This window comes from Ambystoma mexicanum, chromosome 3q (genome assembly GCF_040938575.1).
Source record: "Ambystoma mexicanum isolate Mex_15411 chromosome 3q, UKY_AmexF1_1, whole genome shotgun sequence".
Taxonomy (NCBI): domain Eukaryota; kingdom Metazoa; phylum Chordata; class Amphibia; order Caudata; family Ambystomatidae; genus Ambystoma; species Ambystoma mexicanum.
This window is the reverse complement of record NC_090926.1, coordinates 1039520125-1039532675: the sequence shown is the minus strand read 5'-3', so window position 1 is coordinate 1039532675 and position 12551 is coordinate 1039520125. Positions and strand designations below refer to the sequence as shown.

At 40.8% G+C, this 12551-nt stretch overlaps 1 protein-coding gene across 5 annotated transcripts in view; it reads right to left on the bottom strand.

Annotated features, from left to right (window-relative positions):
- Positions 1-12126, bottom strand: part of USP36 (ubiquitin specific peptidase 36) — a 1150746-nt gene extending 1138620 nt beyond the window's left edge. For 3 of the 5 annotated variants that reach the window (XR_011305183.1, XM_069655231.1, XM_069655233.1), the window contains exon 1: positions 11973-12126. The gene's annotated coding sequence lies outside the window, so the exon portion shown is untranslated. The remainder of the gene's footprint in view (positions 1-11972) is intronic. The other 2 variants (XM_069655234.1, XM_069655232.1) reach the window with 1 other exon arrangement.
- Between the last annotated feature and the right edge of the window lie 425 nt (positions 12127-12551).

The following is a 12551-nucleotide window of genomic DNA, read 5'->3' as shown; positions in this document are numbered from 1 at the left end:
GTGGGCTGTCTATACAGGCCTCGGGTCATTAGCAATCGCTAGTATGTAGTAAGTATAGTTAATGGCGGTTCGCAGTGACTGTACTCGCACGTGCGAGACAGATTAGGCTTTCTCAGCAGTTCTTAGCAGTAAGCTTGGCAGCTTTTCCAGGGACAAGGGGGTTCCGCTTTTCAGAGAGCAATGTCCAAGAGGATGATGGGGACGTTATGTGAACCCACCCACAACAAGAGGAGAACACTTGACTGGGCAACCGACCTTAACTGTAACATTAATATAGAATTGAACTTTCCCTGCGCGTGGTCCAACCACCACATTATCATCTTTAACATCCCAGCTAATGACCCTTACACTAAACAGGACATCACGCCCGCCATATCTACAAGAAGCAAAATGGACATTACGCGTGACAAATTACTTCCCATCATTCTGCCAATCCTTAACAAAATCGCACTGTCATGTGCTGACCCCACTAGCCTAGTTGACACATTCAACTGCACCATGCTCAAAGCCATAAACACTATGGCACCCATTAAATCCAGGAAACCTAAACTGCGTGCGCACCTTAACCCATGGTCCACCCCACAACTAAGAGTGTTACGTAAAAAAAAACTAATCGCTGAAGCCCACTAGAAAAGTCTCCCTTGTGACACGCCAACAAAGAGCCTCATTGTAGGTACCCTGAACTACAAGGAGGCTATCTTCCAAGCAAAAGGGGAGACCTACAACACGCGCATAACACAAGCTGAATCTAACATTAAGGAGCTTTTCAAAATTCTGAAAGCATTAGATTCACCCTCCTCGTCCCCAGAAACTTGCAGCAAAGACAGCACCTGGTGTACCAACATCCAAAAAGCACTCTTCGATAAGATAGCTACACTCCAATTGAAAATTATTTTAAAAAACTGCCTCCAGAATGACCCACAGCCCAATCCTGTAACAATGCCACACACACACACAAACACAAAATTCAACTTCTTGCCACTCACCATCCTAGAAGTTGAAAGTATCATCAGCAAACTCAAACCTTCTAACTGTCGGGGTGATACCTGTCCTGCTCCTATAATCAAAGAGGCTGCTCACGAACTAGCCCCCTTCATCACTGCCCTAATGAATTTCTCCTTCAGCTCTAGTATTGTTCCAGACAACCTCAAGGACACCTGGGGCATCCCTCTCTTGAAAAATCCAACCCTGGATTCTAGCATACCCATGAACTACAGGCCCATCATCACCGTACCTTTTCTGCTCAAAATCTTACACCGTGCCGCCTATTTGCAGATACAGTACTACTTTGAATCAGATAAACTCTGTGGCCTTAGACAATCTGACTTCCGACCTAAGCATGGAATAGAGACTGCACTCATTCACCTAAAAACACAAATGTAGGATCTAAAAGATAATGGTAAACTAGCCCCGTTATTACTACTTGACTTATATGCGGCATTTGATTTGGTTAACCTCAAAACTGCTGCCCACTTCTCGGACAAAGCCACTACCTGGATCAGTTCGTTCTTGGACAACAGTTCCATGGGGGTCTTCTCCGCGTCCGCCTCGGCCGAACCATCACCAGTCCTATGTGGGCTCTCCAAGGATTGTGCGTCTCCCCTACACTATATAATGTCTTTACAAAACCACTTTTTGACATACTTGACTATCTGGGTGTCACCTACACCAATTATGCGGATGACACCCAGATACTCATTCCTATTCTGGGTGACCATACTGTGGACACTAAGGCTCTTAGCGAGGTCTATCAAGTCATACAGGCATGGATGGCCCAACACAAGCTCTATCTCAATGACAAGACAGAGCTCCTCATCCTAGAACCGTCTCAAAACTGTCTCAACATACTGGACCCGGCTTTCAAAGCATTTAACATTGATGGCAACACCATTCAGGTCTCTAATGATACCAAAAATTTAGGAATCTACCTCGACTCCACACAGGGACGTCATTTTGGGGTCGCCAGAGGTCGCCACTGTGACCTCTGTGGTCTCCCTTGCGACCTCAAAAAATAAACCAAAAAAATAAAACGTTTAAAGTATTTTTATTTTTGTAATGCAAGCTCTTGGGCTGTGACCAGCACCATGTGGCTCTTTACTTCTGGAGTGGCTGGCTTTCTTGTTCAGGCCCCTTAAAAAAATAAAAATAAAATAAATAAAGAAGAAAAATAAGAACAGTAGTGCCACAAGTCTAACACTTTCAGCACTGACCCTAAATAAGAAAGAATAGGAAACCAAATAATGTGTCTTTCTGGAATTCTATACAATAATTGCAAGACTCATTAAAGGTTTTTTTTTTATAGTTTACATCAAATTTATAAACTTTTACAATTATTTCATCAACTTTGAAACACTTCATCATCACTTAAAATCATTTTCTTTCTTTGTACGCATCAAGATATATTTAGCATAATTCATTTCTATTTTGCGGTTTTCACATTTCATACTTGGTAACATTAGAAGTTATATAGTTTCTTTACATGACTATATATCTTTGCAATAGGCCTTTTCTTAATGCATGACAACATAAAAGCCCAGATCAATCTTGTATATAGTATATTCAAAAACATTGATTTAAGTAGCATAATAATGCAAATAATCAAGTAGAAAGTATAATACATCAGTTATTTCCTGATTTCATCAATATAATTTAATTTACTGTGTTTCTTCAACTAGAGGCGTTTTTAGATCGAGATTTTTGGTTTTCAAATCTCATCAATTTTGAATAGTAACCTTGATAAAGCCAAAATAAAACGCATACTATCCCCTTGCATGCTGCGTTCCCAAAAAGCGGCCTGTGCAGTATATGTTAGGCCTGGATTAAATTCGCCTAATAACAGGCATCTCTTTTCCTCAAAATAAGGGCAGTATACCACAAGATGCTTTATAGATTCAGTTTGACAAGTCGAAGCACAAAACCGACAATTTGGGTGCATGATCAATTCGCTACCATCATTCCATTTAAAGATACGTTCCAAAGTAGAGAATTGATTTAGTCGGAATCTTAGGTAGATGTTACGTACTCTATGATCGGGACATTTCATAAGATATAGGGGACGAGCGCCCCTCTTCCTAAGTCTACTTGCACACTCCGTGTATAAGATATTTCTGTTTTTTTTCAATTATCATCCTCCAGTCCCATTCATACATTTTGCGTTTATTTCTAGCTAAACCACGTTCTAAGTCCTCAATTGTTACTTCAATGGTGTTCAAAAGCATATTCATTTGTTTTTTAAGCTTATCCAATGATTTATCACCACCATTATTTAATAAACTATGAAGATCTTCATACAATGAGTTTCTGGGTGGCAACAGCATTTTCGTATAGCTCATTAATTGTCGCCATCTCCATTTTGACGCTAGTGTAGATAGACCCAATTCATGGCAAATTATCGAATTTGGTATTGCTGATGATAAGCACAAGGTTTTTTTCCAAAGAGACCCTTGAATCCCATTAAGGATCTGTTCAATGTTCATTAGACAAATGTCTAAACTATAAAGAATAATGGGTTCTACCTTTAACAAGTAGAAATCCAATAAGGGCTGGACGGAGAACATACAGTACTTAGCATAAATCACCTTCATAATTGATAGGAGAGAACGAGATTTTGAAGTTAAGAACTCCTTCCATGATTTCAGTGAGTAGCTATTAGTCAAAGGATAACCTAAATATCTAATCGAATTTGCCATTTCAAGCCTGCTACCCGCAATTGTACAATAGAACGATCTTATTTTTTTCCTATTATGACAAATGATGATCTGAGATTTTTTGGAATTTGCCGTGAGATTGTGTTCTGCAGCATAATCGTAAAAAAGGTTTAATTTATGCTGTAGTCCCGAGGGGGTCCTGTCAAACAGAATAATGTCATCGGCAAAGCAAAGCCAATCAAGTTTAAAACTACCAAGTTTTACCGGAAATATACCATTGCCTGTCCACAATCTATCCATATCGGAAGGGTACAAATTAAACAGGGTTGCTGCTAGGTTGCAACCCTGTTTTACCCCAATCTCGGTAGCAATGGGCGACGTAAGAGCACCTTTCCTATTTATTCTAATTTGGAAAGACGTATTAGTATGTAGCATTGCAAGGAGTTGCACAAGTCGTTGGGGAAAACCTATATTCAACAGTTTTTCCCACAGCACTTCTCGAATTACACAATCGAATGCACTAGTTAGATCAAGCGATGCAAAGTATATTGGTCCAGACTCAGGTAGTTTAGATTTATAAATGAGGTGTGCAAGAATTATAGCATTGAGGGATGTTCCGATGTTCTTTCTGAATCCGGATTGAAACTTTGAGTAAATATAATTGTTGTCAATATAATTTTGTAGTCTTTTTAGTAAACAAATGGCAAAGACCTTGGCGGAAGCATCCATAAGGGCAATCGGGCGAAAGTTTGCAGGGTCGTTTGGATCACCCTTTTTATAGATAGGAATGATTATCGCATTCTGCCAAGATTTGGGAATGCAATTTGAATCCAGAATGTTTGAGAATTTGGTGTAAAGAATTGCAGCCCAGAAAATCGGATCATCCTTTAAAACACATGCAGGCAGCCCGTCAGGACCTGCAGCTTTTGAAGGTTTAAGTAGATTAATAGCATCCAGGATCTCATCCATAGTAAGTGCTAGTTTGTCCTTGCACTTTTCAGTTAGAATGTTTGAGTCTATTTTGTGAAATTTTGATGGTAACTTGAATTTCTCAATCATAAATGATTTCCAAGATTCAGATGAGACCGAAGAACTTAAATCATACTGCTCTCGTCCATTGGTATCATTAATGATAGACCAGAGCCTACAGGTGTCATTTCGAATAATGGCTTTCATGATTTGCTGGTTCTCCATTAGCTTAATTCTGTATTGAATACATTTGTTCTTATTAGTGTATTTTAAACAGATTTTCTTTTTGCATAGTAAATAAAGTTCAGTAGTCAGATTCAGTTTTCGTAATTTTCTCAAACACAGATTATTTTCACATTTAGAGAGGCGATTTCAGCATTAAACGTGTGAGGATGACAAACATTTTGCGTCCCTACATCGTTTATGAGTGATTGAAGATGTTTTTTTATAATCAGATTGTTCCATGCCTCACGTAAAGTTACATTCTGTTTTTCATCATCTCCTTTGGGGACTCTCCATAGGTCCCTGTTGACCAAGAAGTTCAAGCTTCTACATAAGGAGGGATGCCATCTCACTGAATGTTGAACTCTCTTGATGTTAATCAATTTAAGAATAGAACTAGTTTCAAGAATTGTAAAAACTAATTTAATAGTCATGTTTATGGGTGTGTGATCACTATAAGGTGTATCCATTATAATGATCCTACTCACGCACCCCATAAGGTTTACTGAGACAAAAAAATAGTCAAGATAAGATTCAACACCACCCCTCCTCCAGGTACCATTTAGTAACCCAGCTTCAAAGTCCACAGGGACAATATTCCAAGCTTTGAAATAGTGCAGCAGTTTATCGCCTCTATTAATTAGATTGATTTTATATTTAGAGATGTGAATTTGTCTGTCAAATGATCCTAAATCAGTGCAAATAGAATTAAAATCCCCACCAATCAATATCAAGTAATTCGGATTTCGTTCCATAGCAACCAAAAAAATCCCATCTATTAATTCCAGAAGTTTTTCTAAAGGGCACTTAGCAGGATTGTAATACACACAGACTAAAAGATAAATATGCTCAGGGTGATCACACACGAAAAATTCAATTGCCATTAGATTGTCTGTAGCATATAGGGTTTTCACATTATGATCAATAGAGTTACTAATCAAGATTGCCACACCACCGGAAGGACGACCAGCTAATCCTTGGCGAGCAGGTACACTAATAGTGTTAAAGCCATCAATAAAGAATGAATCTAAACACATAGTCTCCTGTAGGAATATAACCATAGGCGATTGTATACACACAGACTCTTTAAGCCAATCGCCAAGGTTTTTCATCCCACAGCAGTTCCAAGAGATGAATCTCAGTTCAGTCTCATTAGGATTGTTTTTTGTTTGCCGCCATATCGATGATAGATGTCATTAGGGGCCCCAGCCAGGTTATATTGGATGCTGCGCCTACTAGTGTAGTAATCTGGGTGATAAAGTCTGCTGCCTGCTCTTGAATACCAGCTTGACTCTTCTCACCAGATTTACTCGGATCCGGAGCAGACTGTGCATCCAAAAAAACCTCTGCTTCTTCAATAGATCGCAATAGAGATAATTCCAAGCCACGCATCTCAAAGTCCTGCCTGTGTTCCCATAATAGTTTCGTAATAATTTGTGACTGAGGAGCACAGATCATACGCAGGTTGTTATGATTTGCGAGCCTAATCCATTCAATATCATTAGAATGTAAAGTTCTTAGTTGCGGACTCCCTTTGAATTAAATTAAATAAGAATGATCTGTTTATTCTTTGGTGACCATTCATCTGGGGATCGCTCTGCCAACCCAGTATATAGCGTGTGTCCCTTGAAAAGGAACACTGTTCCATAGCTACCACTGAATTTGTGTGTGCCTGCCGGCCCTGATTTTCCAACTCACTTTCTTCTTGAGTGTTATTTGTGGATATGTTTGTTCTTGATAAGAGGCAGCGTTTTCAATGCTTTCAAGAATATTTTTGGTTATCGCGTTGACCATTTCAGATCTTTCATCACTTTCCTTACTTTCCTTATCCGCAACATTTTCTTGCATATTCATCCGAGTATCCTCTCTAGTTTTCTGCAGCTCCTCTAGCAACAAGTTCGCTCACAGTCGCATATGAGGTTGCTTTGTATTGTGTGTTTGTTTTTGCATCATGAGTAGAATCTGTTCTACTCGTCTTTATTTTAATAACGGGGTAGAATGCTGAAAGACGCCCTTGCTTCTGAACATTCGATTCATCGGAGGCCATAACCATAAGGCTGTGCGTATCTTTCTGTACTCTTAGTTCCCATACCTTTTAGTTTCTGTTCATGTGGAAGAGCCAAATTTAGCAGTGCTTTTGATTCATCGTTCAACTGTGATAGATTAATCACTAGCTCATTAACTTGCTCGTTCTCATTCACCACATGTATGTTATCTTGGCCATCAATAGGGTTACTCTGTTGTCCTTGATTTTTTTCTCTTTTTTTTCTTTTTTTTTTTGCACTTTAGAGGATTCTTGAGTAGTCTGGGCAAGAATTATTTTGGTTTACTTTTTTTAGGGCTTTTGCTTGGGCACGTTTCATCTTTCGAGATAGAAAGGTTGTTGGATTTTCTTTACTAGATACAATTTCGCTTTTAAAATTAATTAAGTCATTTTCTCGAGCTGCGATTTTGTCAGTACAAGATTTGTCACCCTCTTGCTCACCATGATCCGAGTCATTATACGTTATCAGGTCAACAAGAGGCGTAGGGCTACTAAAATGCACATCGTGATTAGCCTCAGCTAGAATCGCAGGGGTTATCTCACAGGTGTCCATTTCACAGGCTTTTTGCGCAAGACATTGTTGTACCGTTAGGCGATATAACACTTCATCTATTTTTACAGAGTTTGCCTGGATAAACTTTAGAAGCACATTAGTGGATGTTGTAGGTGCTAGATTTTGTACATTTGCCCCTAAAGTCAGAGCCTTTGCATACAATACTTCCTCAGTCTGAGAGGAGGTATCCTGTTTTTGTGTAAGTATAGGTTGGGCCATTTTTGTTAGGTGAGAGTCAAACAACATCATTTTTTCGTTTTGACACGTGACATAGGCCAACATAAATCCCTCAATTTTACAGATTTTTCCAGACAAGTCAGCCAAGTTATTCTTAATCATAATTAGATGTGCATGTGTAAGGTCATGCCCCTTATCTAATAGGTTCAGTATAGAGGTGATCACCGGGAATGCTGCATTTTCATCACCCATATTTGGTGGATTAAGAGTACTGTTTGGAACAGTGTCAAAGTTATTATTCATTGTCTCTTCGGCTAGTGGACTGATTTCATCAACACACCCCCTGTGCTAATCACATGTGGGATTCCGGGCGCAAGTGCCCCTGATACCCCAATTCCAGATAATTCCCCCATAGTTTGATTGGTTGGCGAACTGGTGGAGGGGCCTGTAAGAGGTGGCATCAGCGAAATATCATGCTCGGAGGAAGACGCAACATGTGACATATTTTCTTCATTATGCAAATAAATGCTTTCTATGTTCCTGGGATGCAGTATTGCAGTTGAAGAAGGCCCTAGGGAAATGCGACAGCGTTTTTCCCATTCATTTATCAAAGCTGGTGCCATAATAGAGACATCTGATAGCTCATTTTTAGCGATCTTCATAGATGAGAAAGGAGGATTTTTCCCCTTAAAAGGAGTCGTATATATGGGCATCTTTAAGGCATTACCTGTTTGTACTGTTCCAAAAGAGGTTGTTGATATCGCATCCAGTCTTGTCTCTGTGTCATCATTTGGTTCGACAGACAAAGACTGGAGGCTATAGGGGACCGTATTAACATCCATCACCCGTTTCCTTCCATGTGCCTCAAACAGTATTGGAACAGATTCGTTCAAGATAGAATCATGAAGCTGAATAGGTACATTACCATCAAGTATAGTGTCTGTTTTATCTTTAGAGACACTCTTTCCATTTCGTAGACTCCCAACCATAATCAAACAATTATATTAATAATAACCCGAAGACACAACGTGCGAGTTTCAATAATATGCAATGCACAAAGCTAGAAGTAAAGTTTCATAAATTTTTTCAAGGACAACTTACTTATATGTGAGTCCACCCGACACCTGCCACACCGTCAAACAGTCCAACAGTACACTTTCGTACACTTCCGGTGCGCGTGACCGGAGTAGTTGTAGTAGTTACAGCCAATGGAAATCCAGGAGGGAGGAAGGATTGATGACGGTGTGGGGCGGTGTTTTTTTTTTTTTCTCCAAGAATTAAGGGCACTAGCAGCGTGTTTAGAGGGACGCGATCCTTCCTCTTGCGGACTAGTGATTTCACGAGTCCACGGGCAGCAAGTCCAAAGTTACAGCGCTTGAGGACGGAGCACGCCGACACAGCAGCCAGTCCAACAGTACACTTTCGTACACTTCCGGTGCTCATTAAAGGTTTATTTCAGGCACACTTCAGGGGGTGAGTCACTGATTTAGTCCGTGACTAAACGCCTCAACTCAGCCTTTCATACTTCTGAGATCCATAAATGAGTACCAACACAGGTTGGGTGTATATTGTTTCTATATAAAGCGCTTAAGCATGAGTGCTATATAATATTTTATCATTTGGGCATGGAGGTCTGCTTGCATATACAGTAATTTGGGCCTATATACACTGATCTTAACGATACATATGGCGATCCATTCTTGTATGAAATGTACATCACATTATAGTGATATCGTAACCATATTTTTTGAGTCTACAATGCTATGTGATGCCACTTCCTGTTTTGTCAACAGGTGAAAGGTCATGTTCCATCCCTTCCAGCGATATCACTTCGGAATGGTGTCAAATGCCATCACTTCCTGTGAGGTCATCAGGGGTCAAGGGTCGTGTGATGTTGAATCCGCTACCCCTGGCATTTTGGTGAAATGCCGTCCCTGACTCCACACTTCGCTCAACAGACAAACCAATGCGGTCATCTCAGCTTCTGCATACACGTGCAAACTTCTCACAGTCTGCTGCCCCTTCCTTACTACTCCCAACTGCACCACACTTGCCAGAACACTGGTTATGTCCAAACTTGATTACTGTAATGCACTGTACCTAGGGACTAGTCAACGTAACCTAAACAAACACCAGATCACTCAAAATAATGCCATCAGGGCAGCCCTCAACTTCCCTAGATCCTCACACATTTCGGACACCAGGCGAAGTCTACACTGGCTATCAGTCACCCAAAGAATATCCCTCAAAACGCTTGCCCTCACACACAAATGTGTGACTAATCAGGCCCCCACCTACTTGGAAAACCGTTTCACTCACCATTCTTCTATCCGTCCACAGAGAACCACCCAAGCACACTGTCTACACGTACCCAGATATAAACTGCAGAAAGCAGGCTGGCGAGCTGCCCAGTTCTTGCCTCCAAATTATGGAACTCGCTGCCTAATTATATAAGAACCGAACCCTCCTTTCACTCATTTAAGCACAAAGCCAAGATGTGGTGGTCACCCACGATGCCTAAATACGGCACACTGAACATTAACTTATCCCTGCATAACCTTGCACCTCGTTTCACAGGTTCCTCACTCTATGTATATACTTTACTTATCTTGTAATTGACTTCTAATATATGCTTTAATTGACTTCTAATTACATCAATGCCTTATATCTGTGATGTATGTATACTACATGACACTCACTTTGATGCCCATTCCCTACATGCATCTTTGTAAATCTGTGCTGTACACCATGTGAATGTACTATGTTGTATACCATGTGAATGTAACCCAAGATATGTGCCCAGATGCCTTTGGGCCAGGCGCACTATATAAATAAATACAAATGTAAGGGTCAGCAGAGGCACGTAACTAATGTCCCAAACACTAACTTACAGACAAGGTTCGAACTAATTTCGGGGGACATAGAACTCTAGTATTCACGCCATTCATGCCTACACATTTAAAATGCAATACACGTCAAATAGCAAATCCACTGGCTTTGTTAATGCTTGTTTTGTATAGGGAATAGCAAATTCAATGGCCAACTGTGGAATGGGGCTACAGAGAAATGCTCTTCCAAGTTTGAGGCATACAAACGTGTGCACCCTTGAGTTTAGCAGTAAGTACATCCGTTGCACGAGATTGTTAATCGTGAATTAATATATGTTCTTTAAGTTAATGCTGCGTGTATTATTCCAACCCGAAATAAAATTACTTATAGTTGGGTTACCTGCAGCTTCCCTTTGGTTTGGCAGTCCGGCCCACCAATCAACCATAGTCGGGGTGATGGAATGTAATCCGTTACATCTTCCACACACCTGGTGTCCTGAACTGGAAGGACTAAAGGGTCTCTTTTAAACCCTTGAACCTCAACTAAAATATCCCAGAATGTTTTAGGTCCCTTATTGTTTAATGCATAACAGAAGGCAGACCATACTTGCAAAACAAAACTTGTATTCTTTGCTTCATTTTAACATGTTTATTTCAATCACAGTCCGCTCCATTCCTCAAAGCTTCTTAGGGCTGCCATGTGACGTTTTTTGACGAACTTAACTCAAATCACAAAAACCCTCTTGACCCACAGGCTTATTTGGCAACATTTGGCCCAAAGAGTCATCAGTCTTTCACTGTGAGAATAACTCTTCACTACGTGGATCACGTAGAGATAACTTTTGTCCCAGCCCCATACACTTGAGATATCAACCAGGTTCGTCGCCTGTCAAGCTATTTTATGGGCCACTGAGACTGCATGGCAATTTGGAGTTCGCCACCCTTTTCCGACCATCCACAGATAGTAAATCCTGGTTCAAAACAAGGGGCATTCCGTTATTTTAACTTCTAAATTGAAAATCCATCCTGCGACAGTCTAAAAAACGGAAACCAAGTATGCTGTACTGTATGTACAACACGGGCTTTATATGGGAGACTTACACTGGAGATGTGTATGCTGTGAGGGGTGCTTCCGAGGAAGTGGGGCACGGGCGATATAAACGTGTAGCGGTGCTACACGTGGGATTATTGTATGTCGACTCTCCATAAGGCAGTGCCACATTAATGCAACGTGGGCGCCTGTGTTCGGGAGGGTCAGTAAGGGTTGTCGTGGGAGATGTGTATTTCATGAAGCTTCCCTTAATCTTGACTCGTGGCAGAGGGGCATCCTCAAGGGATTGGCAGGAGGAGTTGGGGAATAAAAAAGCTAGTTTCGATGTAGATTCTGGGAAGTTGCAGTCTATATTTGGAAGGACTATGGGGTTACAAGGGCATCGCACCCCGTTGCCAATCCAGTGACCACCGACCAAAGAAAGACTTGAACTAACCCCTCACCCGTGTCATGTGTCGCACATGTTATCCCCATTCCTTACCTGCTTAGCTCCTAGCCTGTGCCTGTCCCCGTCCTCCGACCCCCACCCCTCTGAGTGCACGGCTTGTGAATGTGGACTGACTCCACCACTGCCTTAAAGGCGTTGAAAGATCGGCGGGGGAAAAAAACAATCATTTCCAGCGAGGAGTGTTGGAAGCCTGCCGCAGCGCGTACCGCTCCTTTAAGAAATAACCTCGAAGTAGTAAGTAAATAGGAACTAAGAAAGGACAACACGATCACAGTACCATGACTGTTTACCTCTGATTACGAAATCATATCTGTTCATATTTTTGGCTAATTTCTTGCAATTATACTATTTTTGAATACACCGTTTGAATAGCTAACGTATCGCATGTAGGTATAAATATGTAATTAATATAACAGAACAATGTCCTGTATATTGTACTGTCTTTGCATTCAATAATTTCGTACTGTCCGTTTTACTGTATTTTGGACAGCTATATTGGGCCAAAAAAAACAGAAAAACACTACACTTCCGTGCTTCTTTTAGTTCTTACCGTGCAATGCTTCTGAGCCCGATGCAGCCGTCAACAAACGTCAACTTCCGGTATACAGCTCT